The sequence below is a fragment of the Myotis davidii genome, unplaced genomic scaffold (assembly GCF_000327345.1).
Source record: "Myotis davidii unplaced genomic scaffold, ASM32734v1 scaffold394, whole genome shotgun sequence".
NCBI classification, from domain to species: Eukaryota; Metazoa; Chordata; class Mammalia; order Chiroptera; family Vespertilionidae; genus Myotis; species Myotis davidii.
In genome coordinates this window covers 1,152,495-1,173,755 of record NW_006287548.1, presented here as the reverse complement: position 1 = coordinate 1,173,755, position 21,261 = coordinate 1,152,495, and the positions used below count along the sequence as shown (strand labels likewise).

Genomic DNA, 21,261 nt, shown 5'->3' with positions numbered 1-21,261 from the left:
CAACACATTTAAATGCACCATAGAAGCTAATTACTTTCAAAACTCTTTTCCTGTGGCCAGTAACAGAGAAAATTTTGCAAATCAAGCCAGTTTTATTTACTCTATTGTGTTACTCAACAAACCTTTTAAAGTATTTTTCTCTCTCTTCTAATTAATTTCCTTTCAATGTGCACAAATTCGTGCACGCAGAACCTCTAACTATCAATACAAAGGATTTGTCATTCTCTCCCCACCACTTCCCAGGATTTCTCATAAACGTTTTTGTTATGGTATGTCTCACACTTTATTGTTGTGGCCTGTTTATGGGTGTGTGTCTCCCACTAGACTCTGAGATTCTCAAGGGCAGAATTCCTGTTTTATCCTTAGCACCCAGCACTGTATAGCTAATAATTTATCAATTTCTTCATATGGCCAGGGATGGAGCTAAGCATAGTAAGTGAATCGCCTCATTTAATCTGCAAAAGAATTCTATGAGGCAGCATCTATTCTTATGTTCATTTCACATATTCTTGAGTAAAGCCTAAGGTAGGAGCTAAAAACTCCCTTAAAGACACACAACTAGTAAATAAAAGAGACTAGGCTCAATCCTAAAATTCAGCATAGCCCCTTGTTCCTTTCTACACAATGTAGTCCTACAGCTTTGCTCTTCTAAACCCAAAGATCACTGAAAATGGTTCTGATCCCTTTAAAATTGTGCAGAATATCGTTGCTGCCAAGCCTCTCAATATGAGCGGCACCCCCAGCGGATGAGACAGCTGCCTTGTCTCAATTAACCTTTACTGAGATCGAGTTGGGTTGACATTAGCTCCCTGAGCACCTCTTCAATCACTCATTCATTCATTCATGCATTCATAGGTTTTCATTTCAAATCGCCCCTTTGTGAACCAAGTTAGGAAATTCTCATTTTCACACATCACCTATTTTGATGGATTCTGCTCAGTTATTTTCTATTTTCATGATTGACCAGCAGCCGTTTATACATTTTTTCAACCATCATCTCCTTTGCAGCAATGGGCCTTCGACCTGTGATTGCGTTCAAGGAGGTATATTACCAGTAGCTGTGTGTGTGTGTGTGTGTGTGTGTGTGTGTGTGTGTGTGTGTGTGTGTGTGTTGTTTTGTGTGGTTCTCTGGGAGCTTCAGTTTTCAAATGAAATTGAACAAAATGAATCGCTGTCACTTCTGAACCTGTGAAATCTTGAACTATATATGTATAAATATAGATATAAATAGAGATATAGGACTGAGATATATACCAGGATTTAGGCATAGTATATGTGTATGTATCTACATCTATAGCTATAGACATAGATATAGAGATATATCTTTAGAAAAATAGTCTGTATGCTTTGGAAGCCAAGGTGCAAAACTTTCAGCACCTGCTTTAGCACTGATAAGGGAAGTTGTACCCATCGACTTGAGGTACAACTTCCAGTCATTTCCTGTGGGGTGGCCAAGGTGGTCTTTGTAAATAAAGTTTTATTGGAGTGCAACCACACCCGTTCATTTAGGTATTGTCTATGACTGCTTTTGTGATAAAATGGTAGAGTTGTTGCAACAAGAGACTGTACAGTTTGCAAAATCTAAAATAATGTAGTATCTGGTTCTTTACAGAAAGAAGTTTGAAATAGAGAAAAGGGCGTGATCATAAGATTTCTACCTGAACCCTGACTCTGGCACTTAATAACTGGGAGCACTTGGGTAAATGTCTATCTTCCTGAACTCTGATTTTCTGATCTATAAAATTATGTTAATAGTGAATAAGGGTATATAAGGAAAATACTTTGTGATCTGTAAACTTCTATCTAAATTTTAGTTGTTTGTGGGGTGAGTCGCATTGGCAACTATATCAGTTAGCAATTGCTGCATAATAAGCTACCCCTAGAACTCAGGGGCTAACTATAATAATTTATTACTTTTCACAAGTCTTTAGATCAGCTGGGTGTTGGCTAATCTCAACTGGACTCAATTGAGTAGACTTTCTGGTCTCTGCTGGACTCAGTCACACACTCTGTGGCTGACTGGAGGGTGGTTTTGCTGTGCTTGTCTCTTTTCTTCTTCCTGAGACCAGTGGACTAGCTTAGGCAGTGTCATCTCATGGTGATGGCAAAGGCGCAAGAGAGCAAGCCCAATCAGGAAAGCACTTTTGAAGACTCTCCATGCATCATGACTGTGAATATCCCATTGAGAAAGTTCACACGGTCAAAGTCAGAAGCAGGGAATTATGCCCAGACACAGTAGGAGGCCACGGCAAAGTCACATAGCAAAGGTGTAGACACAGGGAGTAGTGAAGACTTGAGGTCTCTAAAGCAATGTACTAAAATTATTGTTTGAAAAAATAAGCATTCCCAAACTGTGGTGGCCAAGGTGGAAATCAGTGCAAGTTCTTTGGACTGCAATTTGGCAGCACATAAGAAAAATATTATGTGTGTGGCTTTTGATTGAGCTATCACATTTCTAAGAATTTCTCCTAGATGAATCATGAATGTATACAAAGGTTTATAATTAAAATGCTTACTGTATCATTGCTGATATGGGTAAAAAACTTGAAACAAATGTTCAAAAATAGAGGCATAGTAACTAATTATTGCCCATCCACATAATGGAATAACATGGAGCTATTAAAAATGAGGATAAAGAAGAATAATGCTGACAAAAAATATGCATAAAATATTGCTAAGTTGAAAAGGTGATAATTTCTGTAACATGTTCACGTTTTATTAAAAATGTATACACATATGTAGAGATAAAGAATGAAGATATGTTAAAATATTAATGATGGTTATATCTGAAAAATAAGATTAGTATTAAATTTTATTTTCTTACTTGTAATTTTTTGGATAGTTGAAATTTTCCAAAATTACCATCTCTTATTTTTATAATCAAAAATTGTTTAAACAGAAAATAAATTATCTTTTTTTTCAATGTGGCAAGAAGGATTGTAGCAGCAATCATATATGCCATGGGTTGCTGATTTTTGCTTTCGATTTTTCCCTTTGTCCTCCCAGAGGCATTGTAAGATAATGAGCACTTCACCTATTGATTGAAAATGCATTTTATTTTAAATGAGTGACTTGTTGGACAGGAATCATTTATGGCTATGTAGCTATGCATCAGTTGTACCACTCTTGTTTAAGTTATTTATTGTGAATTAGAATTATTCTCTGCCTTTGCTTCAATGTTTTTTACATATACTATTCCCTTGCTACTTGAAAATAAACCCTAAATTTTAACTTTGAAACACCTAAGAGAAGGCAGATTGCAGTAAGCACTGTTAGTTTTTGTAATACAAAAGTATTAAAAAATAACATAATTGCCCATGTTTGAAATATTAGAAAAACACTGGGTTCAGATTACATATGGGACTCATCGGCATTCTTTTTCTCTCGGTCTTTGATCTATCCTTATATGTCATGCTTTTGTACTTGTTAAAGTTGATACTCTGGAGAGGAAGTTTCCCTCTCCATAGTTATGTTTGGTCAATAGAAATGTGTCCACAAAGCATCCATTCTATTCTCAAATGAAGATTACTTATGAATGTTTATGGATATAATTAAGGCACTAAATTAGGTGTTAAGAATACTTAGAAGAATAAGGCAATGCCATTGGCCTTAGACACATAGGCTACCTATTTCAGAACAAAATATAATACTAACAATAATAAAATAATAATTCTTATCATGCAGGTATTATATGATTGTGTCCCCCCCCCCCCCCCCCAAAAAAATGACATAGCCACAAACATTCAAAAAGAGGCAGTGCATATGTTTCAGGATCTGCCTCAGGGACCACATCCCACCAATATTCATGTGACGATTTCTTCAATTACATTAGTGCACACTGAAAATGACAGAAATTTGCTTGTAGCTTATATAATATTCACAAGCTGTTTAATAGAAAACATCTTTAGGGGAATGGATAAATAAATTATGGTATTGCTGCACAAAGTTATATAGTAATGAAAATGAATGATCTCAATCCACAGGTATCAACATGGATGCATCTTACAAAAATAATGTTGAACAAAAAAAAGCAAGTTGCAGAAGTATACCTATAGTACACGTAAGTCATTCTATTTCTATAAATCTTAATAATAGGCAAAATAGTAGTAAATATTGCTAACAGATACATATTTAGTATATAGAGTGTCTATACACGAGCTGTTCACTCTCTGCACATTAACTGGGCATTAGGAATGATAAATCCCAAATTCAGCCCCACGGTTATGGCTGAGAGTAAAGGGTAGAAGGCATCTGCAAAAGAGTTTAGAGAAGGCTTCAAATGTATTGACAATATAATGTTTTAGTTGGATAGTGAGTGAGATGGAGTTTATTATATTGTTTTTATATTATTCTATATGTCTCCAACATGTTGTAATAAAATAAAATAAATAAATACTCTCGGAGGCCCCAATGGATGCTCCTAGATCTGAGTGTGATCTGTACGAACACAGATGTTTTCATCAATAGGTAGATAAAACGGTGACAAATGGATTGAAAAGGATGTAGGGCAGTGCGTTAAGGTGAAATGCAGTAAGGTAAGAACTTGAACAGTTTTTAAGAATATCAGCTCCATGTGGCTATGCAAAGCCAAGACGGTTTGACCATCGAGGATCCCATTTCAGCTGACAGGAAGATTTCTACCGAAGGCCCTGAAATTCAAGGACCTGCTTACCAAATGTTGGGGGAACGTTTCCACGCCTGAGAATTTAGTGCTGTTAATCTCCCGCCACATTTGTGCTAGACCCATTAGACCATTTCAGGTCTTGTCTGTTTTTATTACTTGTTATATTTCTAGTAAAGTTAAAGCTTTTAACACTGCTTGGGTGCCTACGAAGTTGATGAATTCCTCCACTGCTGATGGTGTCTCACGCTGATCCTCTAATGGGTGCATTGAAATATAATCTGCTGGGTTATTGGCTTTCCCTGGCCCATGCACAGCTTTATAATCATAGCCATGTAGATATTGTAAACCCCATCACTAAGAGCACAGTGCCTCTGTGAACTGTGAACTGCCAAATATTGTCATGAGTGCCTGATGATCTGTTACCACATAAGTGCAGAGCCGCAAATGAGTAAGAGACGGTTGTGTGAAAACCAGGAGGGCTGGCAGGCCTCTGTCAATCCCCTAATGGCCACGTGACCCCCTTAAAATTGGTCTTGCATAGAAGACAGTCGAGCACTTTCACCTGCGTTGGAATACAAACTCTATTTCCATAGTTTGGAGAAAGGCTTCATAAATCTGGTGGTAGCATTATTTTTTAACTGTTAGGTCATGGCCTATAAGTTTGGATATTACAAAGCATGCAAGAGCTATTACTTTAATTTCCATTTGTCAAGTAGCTGGAAATACACAAAAATGTTTCACAGTGCTTTACCAGTATAACAGCCTCCCCGTCAACGTGGCAGTACGAAAGCCACATTTCTGACTGGGCCCCTAATTCTACCTTCTTGAGGAACTCAGATGTGTGAGGTCTTGGTGTCTTCATCTGTAAAATAGAGCTTCTCCAACTGTAAAATGGAGATAACAGTTTCTGTGTCCTGAGGTATTGTAAAGGTTAGTTCAGATCCAAAAGGAACTTTGAAAATGCAAATTACTGTATTTTCAGTAAAGTGAGGAAAACAGGTAACAGGATACCTCAGCTTTGATTTTGATTTTTGATATTGTAAAGCTCAATAAAAATTATAGTGTTTTGTATCTATACCCCAATAAGCATCCTGTGTGTCACCTGGGGGTACATGCACATTTGTTTACTTTCAGGAGGAATGACTATTGCATAATTAGCATCACTCTGATCTCATTCCTTATGAGATAATAATACCCCTTACAAGATCTAATTCCTGATGGCGGGGCCAGGTGGACCTCCCTCTGGGTCATGTAAGATGCATGGCACCATTCTAAAACAATCTCCCTTGGATCACCATTTTTGAAATGTTTTCTTCTAATCCACATATTTCTCCCCAATTGAAGGGAAGGGAATTAGAGAGTGAGCCAGGAGAGGGACTGTTTAAGGTCATCTGTCTCACATTCAATACAGCAAGAGAGCAATAAGTCAAAAAATTTCATAGATGAGTCAGAAAGCAAGATAAGGCAGGAATAAGATTTAACCTATCAACCTGCTGGAAACAGGCCACAAATCTGGTGCTGAACTTTCTTGCAGCCAAATGAAAATGGAAATGCAATTGCCTATAAACTTCACAGTGATCACAGGTTAAATATTAATCTGTTGCTCAGGAAATAGCTCATGTATTCCTATAATTTGACCAGAATAATTCTTTTCCACAGGCCTTTCATGTCATAGGGACTTATATTTGTATCTCGTTTTTTTCTTACCTAAGAAGAGGGGGCTAACCTGGATCATATCCTTGGTTCCTTCTAGCTCTTCTATGCTCTGACATTTTGCTGTATTATTATGATACCTGTTCTGTTTGTTTTACATTATCGGAACAGTGGACATCTTCTTCTGAATCTATTCTTTAGCTATGCAGAATTTGACAGAGCTAAGTGTAAGGTACCAAATGAGAAAGCCGCTCCTTAAAGATTAATGTAGGTCTTTATAAAGACTCTTTGTATTCTATATCCAGGGTTTGGAGCCAGTAAAGAACTTGTCATATCAAAATACTTCATCTACAATCATCATTATCTTTGGGCATAATCACCATTCATGATATAAATGAACCATTTTGCTCATTGTTGATATAGAAATTTGCTGAGTGAATGGCTTTAGGTGGAATAGCTTCTATAGTTGTGTGTTGTTTATTTTTAATTAATAGGTTTTCTTTGTAGAGCAGTTTTAGGTATACAGAAAACTGAGTAGATAGTACAGAGAAAGTCCCCACCTACTCCCTCTATCCATCACTCAGTTTCCATTATTATTAACATACTAGTGGCCCAGGGCACAGATTCGTGCGCATTGAAAATAAATTAATTAGAAGAAATATTTTAAAATCACTATTTACCCTTTCTCTCTAATAGAAGTGTCAGAGATGAAAGAAAATTAGTAAAATGTATATGAAAATAATATATAAATTGATTAATAAATAACAACATGATATAACAACAACAAAGACATGATATAAAAACAACATTGAGAAAAACAATGACTGATAAATTGATTAAACTTATTCTAATATCTCCCTGTATACCACACTAAGAATAAAAACACTTTCAGAGTGCATGACTAATTTCCCTTTTGATGAAGTGTTTACAACTTTAACATCACACTCTCTTTGAACTCGAGAGAAAGCAACATATAACTGACCATGTCCAAAAATGGGTTTAGGTAGGAATATTGCTACTCTGTCTACAGTTTGTCCTTGTGATTTATTAATAGTCATCACAAATGCTGGCATCATGGGAAACTGTCTTCAAATTAATTTAAATGGGAAGCCAGTGTCAGATGGGGACAAGTCAGTTCTTGGAATCAGAACAACCTCTCCTTTTGCAGATCATGTTAATACTTCAGCTTCAAGAACACAGGCACGCAATTAATGCCAGCGAGTCAACACTTCTTTTTAAATTGCCAGTGCCCGTCACATGTACCAGCCAGTGGTCTGGTTGGATGGTCAGACAGATGGATGGACAGTTGGTCACTTAGCCTTTTATTATGTTATGTTATGTTATTAGATTATGTTAATGTAGTACGTTTGTTACAGTTGATGAGCCATTATTGATTATCATGAACTAAAGTCCATAGTTTACATCAGGGTTCACCTTTTGTGTTTACATTAGTCTTCAACCTAAGAGTTTAGCCAATTGCAAAATGTCACATATCTACCATGACAGTATCATACAGAATAGTTTTACTCCCGTAGATTTAGGTGGGATAATTCCAATAGAATTTTTATCACCTTGTAATACCTTATGTGAAGCTACCTCATTCATTTTCAAAGACAAAAATTATACATAACTAGTGCCCCCCCAAATATGGCCAAATATTTTAATTTAGCGTAGGGCCCGCATTTCTTTCCCAGTTTAGGATATAAACTTTTGTGGACTTCGTTTTCATAAATATTTATAAAACTTGAAAATTTGTCTGAGGTGCTCAATCCTATCATCATTTATTATTCCAAAAGAGCATGTGGTGGCTTAGCACAACACTCTGATGTTGCAACAAGATGTCAAATTATATATGCAAGACATAGCACTGAACAGTCCTTTCCTAGAGAGCATGGTACTCTTCTAAATATTTGACAAATTCAATGGAGTGATTTAGGTCTTCAAATTCTTAAAGAGTTGTGGATTTACACTTAGTAAGAAACCAAAGCATGCAATTCCTGTGTTATTTAAGGATTTATCCCTTAAATTTGTTGCCCATGTAAGGAGATACCCAGATACCCAGTCATGTCTTTTATTTCATACTAGAGGCCCGGTGCATGAGATTTGTGCACTGGGGGAGGGGAGCCCTCAACCCAGCCTGTACCCTCTCGGGGACCCCTCAGGGGATGTTCAACTGCCAGTTTAGACCCAATCCCCCTTTCGGGGTGAGAGAAAATGAAAGAGAATTATATTTATTTACATGTAATTATTCAATAAATATTAATTGAGTACCTACTATGAGTTGTGTATTGGGGATTGGGCCTAAGCCAGCAGTCAGACATCCCTCTTGCAGTCTGGTGCTCTCACAGTACAGGACTCTTCACTCCTTACTGCCTGCCTGCAGCAGAGGCGTGAGAGGCTCCTGTCACACTGCTGTGCTTGCCAGCCATAAGCCCAGCTTCTGGCTGAGCGGTGCTCCCTCTGTGGGAGCACACTGACCACCTGGAGGCAGCTCAATGCAGGAGCTACCCTCTGGTGGTCAGTGTACATCATAGCGACTTGTCATTCCACTGTTTGGTCGATTTGCATATTAGACTTTTTTTATATAGGATTATCCAGATGTTTCCTGAGGTCTCAGGCATGCCAGGCATCCATGACAATCAGTTAGACAAGTTATCATATTTAGTTAGTGAACATATATTCTCACAGAACACATCTTTGAGGGGAGAGAAAATGAGAGAGACTTATATTTACTTGCATGTAATTATTCAACAAACATTAATTGAGTACCTACTATGAGCTGTGTATTGGGCTACCAGTAAATGTAAGAATAGGAGAGTCTAGTGATGACACAGACAATTAGCAATTATAAGACAAACTAAAGGTATATGAACATGGTATTTTAGAATTCAGGGATAGTTAAACCCTCTCATTTCTCAGTTGAAGCTAAGAAAGGTCAAAGGTCAAATGATTTTTTAAAAAATGAATAGTATAGCCTCGAATAGAACTGACTCTGACTTAAGCATTCCCAAGCCCCGTTTTTGTTCTTGCTTAAATAGCATTGCATTATTCTTATAAATCTGAGACACACTTAAAAAATGTATCTTTATTGTTGAATGTATTACAGATGTTCCCTTAGTTATTTTTTCCCCATTGACCCCATCCACCCCACACCCACCCCTCCCAGACTTTCGCCGCACTATTGTCTATGTCCATGGGTTATGTACTCTGAGACATCTTTAATAGTTTAATTTGTGCCAACTATATTCCTTAGAATGGTTAGGGGAAAAGGAAAATGCCTACAGAATTCTAGTGAAGTTTAATTTAATCTGCCTTGGGCGAAATTTAAGCTAAAGTTGTTAGCTGAAAGACATACAGAAGGAGGAATGAAAACATAAGAGTACTGTTGCTGCTTTTTTCTAAGTTTGTTACAGATTAGAATTTCATCACTGGAGTTAAAAGCATTGGGGACATGTTGAATTACTTTTCTGATTGTATCTTTAAAATTTTTCAACAGCTGTGTTTATTTTAGACATTAATCTTTGAGGCTGTCTCAAGAAAATATAAAAATAAAATGTTTTTCAAATAACAAGATCTTGTAACGAGTTCTGAGGGTCACCTTTGTTCAAATATGGCTCAGGAAAGACAGATGAACCATTGAGGAATTGAACTGTAGCTGGTAAAATTGACCAGATAATATATGTATCTCCTTCTTCCCATCTCTTGATCTGAGTGATTCCCACCAATGCAAATTCTGACCTACCTCTTTTGTTCAGTTTAAGAAGAAAAAGTAAAAAAGATATATTAGTGCGTGGTGCTGGATCAGTCTCTGTCCTGATTTTATCTCTGCCTTTTCCATTCTTTTAAATTAGATTTTTCATTTTTCTTAAGGTTTCATGTTTCTTCATTTGATCATGCAGCATCAATAATTTCTCTACATTTGCAGCTAGTCAGGCTGTAGAATATATCAACTATATTTTTAATGGTACACATGAAATTGTACTATAATATCCCAAAGGCAGAAGATTGATTCTATTAAATTACAAATAAATGTAGAACATTCAGGGATGCTGGAATTACAACCAATGGTACGTTGTCTGACATATGGAATGGAATGTTTTCTCGATAGCTAAAAATTGCTTTTATTGTCTGAATATCATAAAGGAGTTTTAAGTTGTGTTTAAAGTAAGGTAATCAAGTGAAACACCCACTTCAAAGAAAATATTATATCATATACTAACCATGTTCTAGGAAAATTTTCCTCTTTGCAGGTGTCCTGCTTCTGAGAATTTGCCTTGACCCATGGTCCATCTGAATCAGTGCAATAATGAGTTGCAAAGATCTCAAAATAACATCTATTTGCCCTTTACGTTTACAGCAGTGCTTTCATATAATTACATCATTTGGATCCTGTTTATGACCACACAAGGAATATGACTCTTAGTACCTTACCTATTATGCATATGGTCCTTTGTCCCCAGGGGGCTGAATAGGAAGAAAACTAACACTATTAAATGCCTCCTATTAGACTCATTGCTAAAAGCTCCTCTTTAAAGTCTTCTTATATCTTTTTTGTTACCAGAAGATGTAAATGTTCTGAACCTGAAGCATTTCCCATTTTCATCAATAACCACCAGTCAAATTGGGAAGTCATGAGAAAAGGAGCAGGAAGAAAATGAAATAAACCTCCAGATACAGTGGAAAAGGTAAAAGCAAAGTCACCCTAATCGTGGAGTATATTTATGTTTCCCAACAGAGGCCTGGGAATATCCTTGCCTAAAGCCCTCCTATCCCCTGGTCACATTCACAAGAGCACAACAGCCTATGTGCACTCTTGCACAGATAACCAAACCATAACGCTTGGAGCAAACATGGTCACTGTGAATGCCTTGCCCATATGCTCACCCAGAAGCTACTGACAGTCCCCTCCTGGGAGATTTCCTGCATCTCCTGGCCTGCGGGGGTCTGCTGCTCCTCAGACACGGAGGCAGTGCCTGGGCCTCATTGAAAATGCTGGGCAGTTAATGCCCCCATGTGCGACCCTTATCCAAGGAGTGGTGGGCTGTGGGGGAGGTGTTTCCTTGGGTCATCAGAGAAGCAGATGCTAAGGGGGGATTAAGAAGGGAAATGCCCTGTGAAAGGGCATCGGAGGGAGGGTCCAGGAAAGCTGGGAGAACGGTGAGACCCCATGCAATCTGACCTGAGGAAATCCCTGGCCAGGAATTTGGTGGGTGCATCCTACATGGTGGGAGCACCGTCAGGAAGTCCTCACTCCAAAGTCTCCCAGAAAGAAGTCCACATGGCTCAGGAACATGTCCGCCTCTGTATCCCTGCCACACCAGGTTATTAGAAGGAGCAGCCTGTGGGAGGAGTGGTCTCAGCATAAAGGTGGCCAGGAATTTCTCTGCACCGGCCCTGAGCCCTCAGCCAATTAGCTCCCTGAGTAGCTGGTCTGCCAGGCGCATTCTCCTGGCTGCCACGGTGGATAAAAGCAGCTCTTTGACGGGACAGTTTTGAAGTGTGTCCCACCCAGTTGGTTCCTCAATGGACGGGTATGAGGTAATGTAGCTTTGAGTTTCATTTCTGGTGATTAGTGATATTAGCATCTTTTCATATACCTTTTGGCCGTTTATATGGTGGAGAAGTGTCTGTTTGGGTCTTTTGCCCATTCTTGAACTGGGTTATTTGGGTTTGTTTTCTTTTTTTGCTTTTGAGTTGTAGGAGTTCCCTATATATATTTTTTAAAAATATATTTTATTGATTTTTTACAGAGAGGAAGGGAGAGTGATAGAGAGTTAGAAACATCGATGAGAGAGAAACATCGATCAGCTGCCTCCTGCACACCTCCTACTGGGGATGTGCCCACAACCCAGGTACATGTCCTTGACCAGAATCGAACCTGGCACCTTTCAGTCTGCAGGCCAATGCTCTATCCACTGAGCCAAACCGGTTTCAGCCCCTATATATTTTAAACAATAACCCGTTATCAGATATATGGTTTGCCAATGTTTGCTCCCATTCCCTAAGACAGTGCTTTTCCATGACATTTAGTTACTGAGTTCTGTCTACCTTGAAGCAGGCCCTTAGCCGTGCTAACTTGGGGAGCCATGTTTATGCTCTAAAGGGGATGCTTAGTGATGTTGAGTGGGTTATTTCTAATTAGTGGGCCCCAAACACACCACTAATGCTTGCTCCTCTCCTGAATTCTACCATCTCCCTGATTCCAATTCCTGAGCGTTATCTAACGAGGTTGGAATAGACCTTAACAAAATGTTTCTTTAAAATCTTTGCTTAGAATTGTTCTTTCTCATCCAATGACATGAGAATGTGGTTAATTAGGGCTAACACAATTAGGTCAAAGTATCTGCAGAAATACTGTACTTTATCTCTGAGACCTTCACACGGCTTAAGTGTATTTTTCCTGCTAATTGAACACGGACCAGGGTAGCCAGGACAGAAGCATTTGACTTTCACACCAGGCCTATCCCCTAAACCCAGGAGATCACCTACATTCCCACTCTGGCAGAATAGAATGAATTTTCAAGTTAGTTCTGCCTCATTGAACCCTTTATTAGAAAAAATCATAAATCAGGTGGTGAGAGTAGGGCTCTAGGCCCTGACTTCTGAGGTGAAGTCCCAGGTAGATTTGCCTTAAAGTTGCTATGGCAACAGGGATGATGTGCTGCACTGTATACCTACCTATTCGGTGAAGCCACAGTGAGGTCACCCAGGCACATCTCAGCTCCTGTTCTGTGGCCTATACCTAGGCAGACGGAGCCAGCATTGTATTTTGTGCATCTCATTCTTGCACACTGACCTCCTGCCCCCTTCCCACAGCTGCTACTCTTACCACAAATGAGTGTCATTGAGGTAGGAACTCCCCATCCCCTTTTTTAGATTTGTGGGCCTCCAAGTATTATAATCTGGATGACACTCTCACAGTCCTCTTGGTAACTCTCAATCCTAACTCCTCTCTATTTGTTTATTCAATTTCAACCCCACATTACAATTGGGAGCATATTATGGTATTACTGAGGTCTTAATATTCAAGATAAATGCCAATTCCTATTATTATTTTCATACACATAAATATATTTCAACATTAAAATTAGGTAGAATGTTATCTTAAGGTAAAAGAAAATTATTCCTAAGAAAAGACATTCTGTGCCTTTATACTATCATTTATATATATTCACGCACCAGTACTGGTCTGAGAATTGATATGTAGGAACTAATATGAAATAGCATCAATAATGAACACTTACTGTGTGTTTGCTATGTGCCAGGCACTGTTCCATTGCTTTACAAGCATTATCTCATTTAATCCCCACAATAACACTTGAGGTAAGTACTGTTACTGTTTCCATTTTACAGGTGATTAAACTGAGGCAGTGAAAATAAGTAGCTTGTTCTAGATGATGCAGTCAGGATTCAAACTCTGCGCTTGAACTCCAGGGCCTGCATCTTTAACACCTCTGTTTTACTGCTGTGGTTCCCAGAGCATAGTCAGGAGCCAGCTGCATCAGCAGAACTTGGGAACTCATTGAAAATGCAAAATTTTGGGTCCTACTCTAGACCTACTGAATCAGAAATAGGAGGTGGGGGCCCAGCTACCTGTGTTTTAGCAATGTGGGGTTCTGAGGCATGTTGAAATGTGAGAACTTTCACAGTATGCCATTCTAAGATATACACAACATAAATACGCTATTCTTTATTTTCTATCTCTTTGAAAAAATATTGTATATCCCTTAAGAATAGGATGACGTCAAGCTCTTTAACATTTATCTTCTATAGTATAGGTCGCATTGTGGACCTCCATAAATACTTATTAAATTGAAAAGGAAATGCTACTGTCTGCCTTGGATGACTTAATTTAATGGTCTGTAAAGATGAGATGCCAGATTAGAGAACTTTTTGAGATTCTTTGTAGCTCTGGCAGTCCCTAACATTGTCACTGTCTTTTGTTGTGTGTATTTGTGATAATCAGGAATTACACGAATATAAAACTAATACAGCATTTTGCTTGCATGTGCGATAATCATTAAAAACACAGCATGCATCGTAGCAACATATGGCATTTAAAAATAAGCTTTTCATTTCTGCCAGGAGACGCAGAGCTCATTTTGTTTTGCCAGAGAGTGTGTGAGATTGGTAAGCAAAGGTTTGAAGAAAGTGTCTTTCTTTAGAATACATTTGAAAGATTTCTTTCTCTTACGCACAGCATTCGCGCTGCATCTCTGTCACAGGTGCAGCTCAACAAGACAATTCTCTCAACTACTTGTACAGGAAAGTCCTCTAGAAATAACAGTATCACCATTATTAGTGATCATATGGAACAGAAAACCTGCTGTCCCACAACTGAAGTACCTGGCATGTGATCGACTCTAGATATTACATGTGATCGAGCACTAAAAATATGCTTTGAGAAACATCAAAATTATAATTATAAAAAAGAATTTGAAGTGGCACAGATATTCTGCAGTTGTTACCAAGGGTTTAATTGAAGACTTCCTTCATTTCACTAGCTCAAGGATGACATTATATGTTCATTACTGAAAAGAGACAGAGAAACAACTTTGATGCTCATTTTTAATTTCTTTGCCAATAACAAAATCAGGCTGAGGTCTTATGCAGAATTTGTTAGATTACTAAGATTTTTATAATGTCTATTTACAGAGCTCCAAAGGGTACTTTACTATTAATACTGCACTCCCAGATGTCTTTATTATTATTTGCTAAATGTAATTGGCAATATACACTCAAAATGTTCTCTCCATTTACAATTTCTCACGCACTTTTTTTTTTTTTGCAGAGGTTATGTCTACATGAAGAAATGTGCTAAGAAGACTATAAATTTCTAAAACTTTTCTATCACCTCAAGCAGAAACTCTGTAACCAGTGAGCACTAAATCTCCATCTCCCCCACCCCCAGCCCCCAGTAACATTCATTCTACTTCCTGCCTCTATACATTTGCCTATTCTAGATATCTCATATATGTGGGATCATGCAATATTTTCCTTTTGTGTCTGGCTTATTTTACTTAGCATAATGCTTCCAAGGATCATCCAGCTTGTAGCAAGTACTGGAATTTCTTTCTTTTTATGGCTGAATAGTATTTCATTGTACGTATATACCACATTTAGTTTATATCTTTATTTGCTGATAGACACGTGAGTTGTTTTCTACATTTGACTATTGTGAATCTACTGCTATAAACATTCAATCCTAGTTATATATTAGAACAACATATGGAACATACTGCTGCTTGGGCCTCACTTCAAATCAACCAAATTAGACATTCTGGGGTGGGATGCAGTCATGGTTGTGTGTCTTTGAACCTCCCAAGTGATTCTATTGCGTGGCCAGGGCTTCAAACCACTGATTTACAGGCACATCTCATTTTATTGTGCTTCGCTGATACTGCATTTTTTTACAAATTGAAGGCAAGACCCTCCTCCACCAGCAAAAAGATTCTAACTCACTTTATTGTGATACTTGCTTTACTGAAGTGGCCTAAAAACAAACCTGCAATATCTCCGAGGTATGCCTGTACAGAGGACAAATGAAGTCCAAGTGTGGGTGCAATTTCTTTAAGGGTTGTTTCTTAAGACAGTGTGTAGGATTTAGTGTGTAGAAGTGTCACATGGAGGGCTTGTTGCAAAGACCTACTTCCCATCCTATGACTGGGAGAGTCTGGTTTCACTAGGTCTTGGAGAAGACATAGGAATCCCGTTTGTAAACAAGATACCCTTCGGGGGATTCTAAAGTTGGTGGCCTGGAACCCCACTTTGAGGAACGCTGACTTCAAGACTGTTTAGCCTGACATAGAGAACTGCACATCCTTGTTACATTCTGATTACCAAGCCATCTTTGCGTCTTTAATTGCAGGAAGCCATTTGTCGTAGGACAAACTCGGGGAGAGCATAGAGATGACTCAGAAAATGCTCTTCACTTTTACACAGAAATAATTCAGGACCAATCAGAACATCAGCTATACCATCTATAATAATAAAAGCATAATATGCTAATTAGACCAGCATCCTTCCGGACATTCTTCCTTCTGGACAAAGCTGCAGCAGAGGTGGCCACTGCAGCAGCAGGAGCCAAGGCCCTTGCACAAATTTCATGCATTGGGCCTCTAGTGCCTAATAAAAGGGTCATGTACCCAGCAGAGCAGAGTTGAGTTACAGATTCTGGTACTCCCTTCCCACAGGCTCATTTGTGAGTTCTGTCTCCTACTCTAGTAATCAATTCTGATAGCTGAAAGATTTTATAGTTAGACTGCCATCGACCAGTGACTTTTTATAAAAGAGGTGTTAAAATGCTTACAAAATCAATAAAAATTTTAAAATGCTTAAGCATCAGTGTCTTATGTTTTTCTGACTCCCATGTTGTGCTTGTGCTACAAATGCGTGTAAGATAGTGACTTTCATTAAGTTGTGCCTGGATTGATTTAGCTGATGTTTACTTTGTAAGATAATATTTTAGATCATGAAATTTTAATTCTGAAATATATATAATACACACACACATTCAACTTTTTTAGGACTAAAATGTATTTATATGCTTTGTTGTCTCCAGTCACACTTCCAGGGGTGTTGATCAATTTCTTCACACCTAGATGCCAACATAAAGGAGTGACAATGCATTTTTCACATCCTCAGTTTCACTACAATAAAAAAAGCTTTCAGACTATTCCAACTTTCTACTCCAGTTACTGCTGGAAAGGTTATTGGTATCTGATATGTCAGACATGAGAAAAGTTCTCTCTTCCCACGCATGGACAGAAATGCACTTCACTTACGTGTAAAATTATGATGGATGTAATTTTGCACTCAACTTCGATTATAATAATTCTTTCACTTAATATGCCCTGTTTCTTCTTTGCTTGGCCCCTTAAGCCTGACAGCCTTCTCTTCCCATAAGAGAACAAATAGAATTTTGCCAAAATATGGCTTGGAGGGGAACAAGGAGTTGGCAGTTTCATTACTCCTTTCTTATTTGTGTTATTCTCTAAGTTTAACTTCTATATTTTGACAGCTTTCCAAAAAGTGTTCTTAAGAAGACTTTGCAGTGTCCCAAGAGTGACAAATTCATGGCAAATGTTGACTGTTTTGTCAAAGCTGGTCAAACAGCACAAAGTTTCCTTTCTGAAGACCTCCTGGAGCTGACACAGAAAGGTAGTAACCTGACAGCTTTCATGGGTAAGTGTCTGTGATCAGGCCTCTTCCTTTGGACCCTGAGGTCAAGATACCATATATTCTGGGTCTGGGCTCTAGTCTTGGTCCAAGAATCCAGAGGAGCTCTTCTGTGTTCCTGGCTGGGCCCAAGAGAGCTTAAAACTTGAGGTGGATAGGTAGGTTAGATTTTAGTATTAAAACCGACGGAGGACCTGGCCCTCTGAAAGCATCTTCTGGGTGAATCTTATGGAGATGCTGATGGAACCCAAAGCCTCTCTTGAGAGGAGTGAGGAATGAACTGAATGTTTAGTGAGAGAGAAGAAAGGTTCAATAGGGGACCTCTTGTTTATCTTCAAGGACTAGGAAGAATTCCAGGTCTTACTGTTCTTGTGGTGAGAACAGCACCCTGGCTCTCTGGGTCATGACAGCATCCTCAGCCCCTAGAGCTGATGTTAATTGATTTTAATGACTTGTAAATGGGCCTGTTCTCTGGGACTGAGGAGCAGGGTTGCCATTCAGCTCTGTCCCTGGAGCTCAGCCAGCAGCTCTCACTCAGCTCCAGCATCATGATCTTGGCATTTGGTTGCAAACAACCCCATTCTGTAAAAGTCTTACAGTTTGAAGCAAGAGGCAAGGTTTTTACTTCACTTTCCTAATGGGATCTTGTTGTCAAAACAATACATGCTGAAAAAATATTAAATTTTAAACTAATAAGACCATGGAAAACATATCTGCCCAGTGGGGGTCCCTCGCAAAAGTTTCAGTATAAGCTGGCCTCACAGTTCCAGCAGGTCTCCAGCAGATTCAGTGACCTTTTGTAGGACTCCTAGCAACCCACAGGGTGCTTGGTGGATGTTTACACCGCCAGGCTTGTCAAATTATGGCCACTCCGCGGATGTAACGAATGATACAACAATAACAAAAAAATTGTTTAAATACTATTAGTAGAAAAATAGCACTATACATTTCTGTGGAGGCCACATCTTTGCTGGAAGAAGCAACTCCTTGAGTCCCAGCTAATGGGAAAGCACTTTGGCTGCACATCATCCTGAATGTTTATTCTCAGGTTCAAAGTTATTGTGCGGCCTGAGACTTTCATAGTCTGCAAGTGTTGGCCTGAGGGGTGCATGTGCTCACCAATTAACTAACCTTTTTGTGTCTCTGTTAGAACTTTCTCATGTAAACTCAACAGGTTTTATTACAAGTAGTTTCCTGGAAGATATGATTGTGACGTACTGTAGTCTTCTTGTCACTCAGGCAGAACCCTGCAAAGGGAGAGAACCTTCATGGGTTCACCTCTATCTAACTGGCTTTCAGGGTTGCCGGTCCAAAAAGAAGATCTTGTTATTTCCTCAGAGAGAGTAATACTAATCAAAATTGTAGCCAAATGATATATGCATCAGAGATTAATTTCCAAGAAAGCTCAAATCACCTCATCAGACAGAGTGGCAATTGCCTGAGATCAGCTCATCCTGGCCCACCAAGTAGATCTATGTGGGAAGGCACTTGATAATCTGTCATCAAAGCACAATGATAATGCATGATTAATGGCATCAAACAATAATAGCTTAACATCATCGAATACTTTCCATGACAGATTCTAAAGGCTTTACTCATGACCAACTTCTCTAGTCCTTATGTGTTAGGAGGCATTCTAAATGCTTTCATATATTCATTTATTTCACTATCCATGAGGTAACTATTAGTATCATCATCTCCACTTACAGATGAGAAAACAATCCCAGAAGGGTATTATTAACTTGCCTGAAATCACTGGGAAGTGGTGGAACTGGGATTTGGAAACAGGTTTACGCCCCTTTTTTATCCCAATATACTCTTCTGCTCTGTGGGGATGCATCGAATACACCTTCACCATCTGCTGAATGGGCCCCTCCTCCCAGATGATAACATGAACTCTGAAATGTTACCCCTCACACTCATTTTCTTGATTTTCAATGTCGACACATGCTTTCTTAGACAATGTTAACCTAATTGATTAGCCATTGTCAAGGCCTGATCTTTCTGCTCTTAGCCCGGGCCATACCTTTCAAGGTGACTTTTGTCTGTGTTTGACCTCATCCATCTTGTGCTGACTTTATTTGTATGCCTTTCAGAGGGCTGGGGATGCCCCTCTGAGAGTGTGCCTACTTGGTATTGCCTACAGATATATTCAAATGTTTTAGGACAATCTTCACTCAATGACACACATCAATTAAAATTCAAAAGGGAAGACACAGAAGGGGGAAAACGTGATGAACAAAGTCATTATTGACCTCAAAATATGTTGTCTTGGACTCTTTGCTAATATGATTGGTAAATGTCACTTTCCTTTCATTTAACTTTTTCAGAGAACCATGCACAGCATCACACAAGTAGTGAGAAGCAGTTATGGAAATTTGAGAACTACATAAGAGGTGGAAAAAGAAATGGAGGTACAAACCATGTATAAGCCAAAGAGACAGTTTGTACTTATTCCTTCACTGCTCAGAGAAAAATATTATCCAAGATCAATGGAGTAGGCACTTGCAATGACAGAATTCTGTCAATACCAACTGGTGGAGTGTATTCTATTTGCTTGTCAATGCACTTTTTGATAACCAGAGGCTTTGGCTGTGCATATACAATGGCAAATAAAAAGCTCATTTCAAACAGACAGGGGCTTCCAAACACCTCAATATTTTTCATAATGTGTGAAAAATAAGATTTTTTGTTAGTGTCTTTCTCACATTTTATCAGAAAGTTTTAGCATTGTTACAATTCCTGAATGTATATCGTGTGCCTTAAATGGCTTGCATACATTAAATATTCCACTTGAAGTCTGCATTGCAGGCTGGATTTTGCTTATTCCTGGCATTATGGCACTAATGAGAGTAGCTATAGCTAGATGTTTTAAGCACTTTACATATAATACCCCATTTAATTTTCATAGCTCAGATGAGTACTGTTAGTATCATCGCTCTACAAATGAGAACATTGAGGCACAGAGTGAATGAATAACTGGCTGAAGTGTACTACCTAATAAACTGCAGAGAGTGAATTCAAATCCAAGAATTTGGCTCCAGAGTCATGCTCCCAACTCCTCTCCTGCCTCTATTACAAAAATATGTACAATTTCATATAAACACGTAAGTTAATACATGTTTTTTTAAATTTTTATTGAGTTTATTGGGATAACCAATTGGTTAATAAAATTATGTAGATGTCAGGTGTACAATTCTATAATACATGATGTGTATATTGTATTGTGTGTTCACCATCCAAAGTCAAGTTTCCTTCTATCACCACTTATCCTTCAAGTGCCCATCAGTAGATGAGTGGATAAAAAATCTGTGGCACATTTACACAATGGAATACTAGTTGCCCATAAAAAAAGGAACTCTTAACTTTTGCAATGGCCTGGATGGACCTGGAGAGTATCATGCTAAGTGAAATAAGCTAGTGAGAGAAAGACAAACACCATATAATTTTATATGTGGAATCTACTGAGCAAAATAAACTAACAAACAAAATAGAGACAGACTCACAGATACAGAGAACAGACTAACAGCTGTCAGAGGGGAAGGGTGTTGGGAGGGCTGGATGGGAGGGTGAAGGGATTAAAAAATCAACAACTCATGGTTAGTAAATGTTTAAAAGAGATAAACAGAGTATATGAAGAAATAAATCCTATAATAACTACATTAAAAATTGCAGCCTTTTTTGAAATTAGAGAAAAACAAATGAAAAGTCATCCAATAAATTTCTCAAGGTAGCAAAATGAGTAAATGTGAGTAAGCGCCATTTTAGAAGGGGTATGAGACAGCACAACCACTTCCGATGGCTGT

General features: G+C 38.5%; 1 long non-coding RNA gene across 1 annotated transcript in view; it reads left to right on the top strand.

The window, feature by feature from the left end:
* LOC107182409 overlaps positions 1-20,599 on the top strand; it is a 45,520-nt gene extending 24,921 nt beyond the window's left edge. The window contains exons 2-5 of the long non-coding RNA XR_001513125.1: positions 10,839-10,962; positions 15,069-15,154; positions 17,298-17,461; positions 19,786-20,599. This is a non-coding gene — a long non-coding RNA (uncharacterized LOC107182409). The remainder of the gene's footprint in view (positions 1-10,838; positions 10,963-15,068; positions 15,155-17,297; positions 17,462-19,785) is intronic.
* Positions 20,600-21,261: the final 662 nt, after the last annotated feature.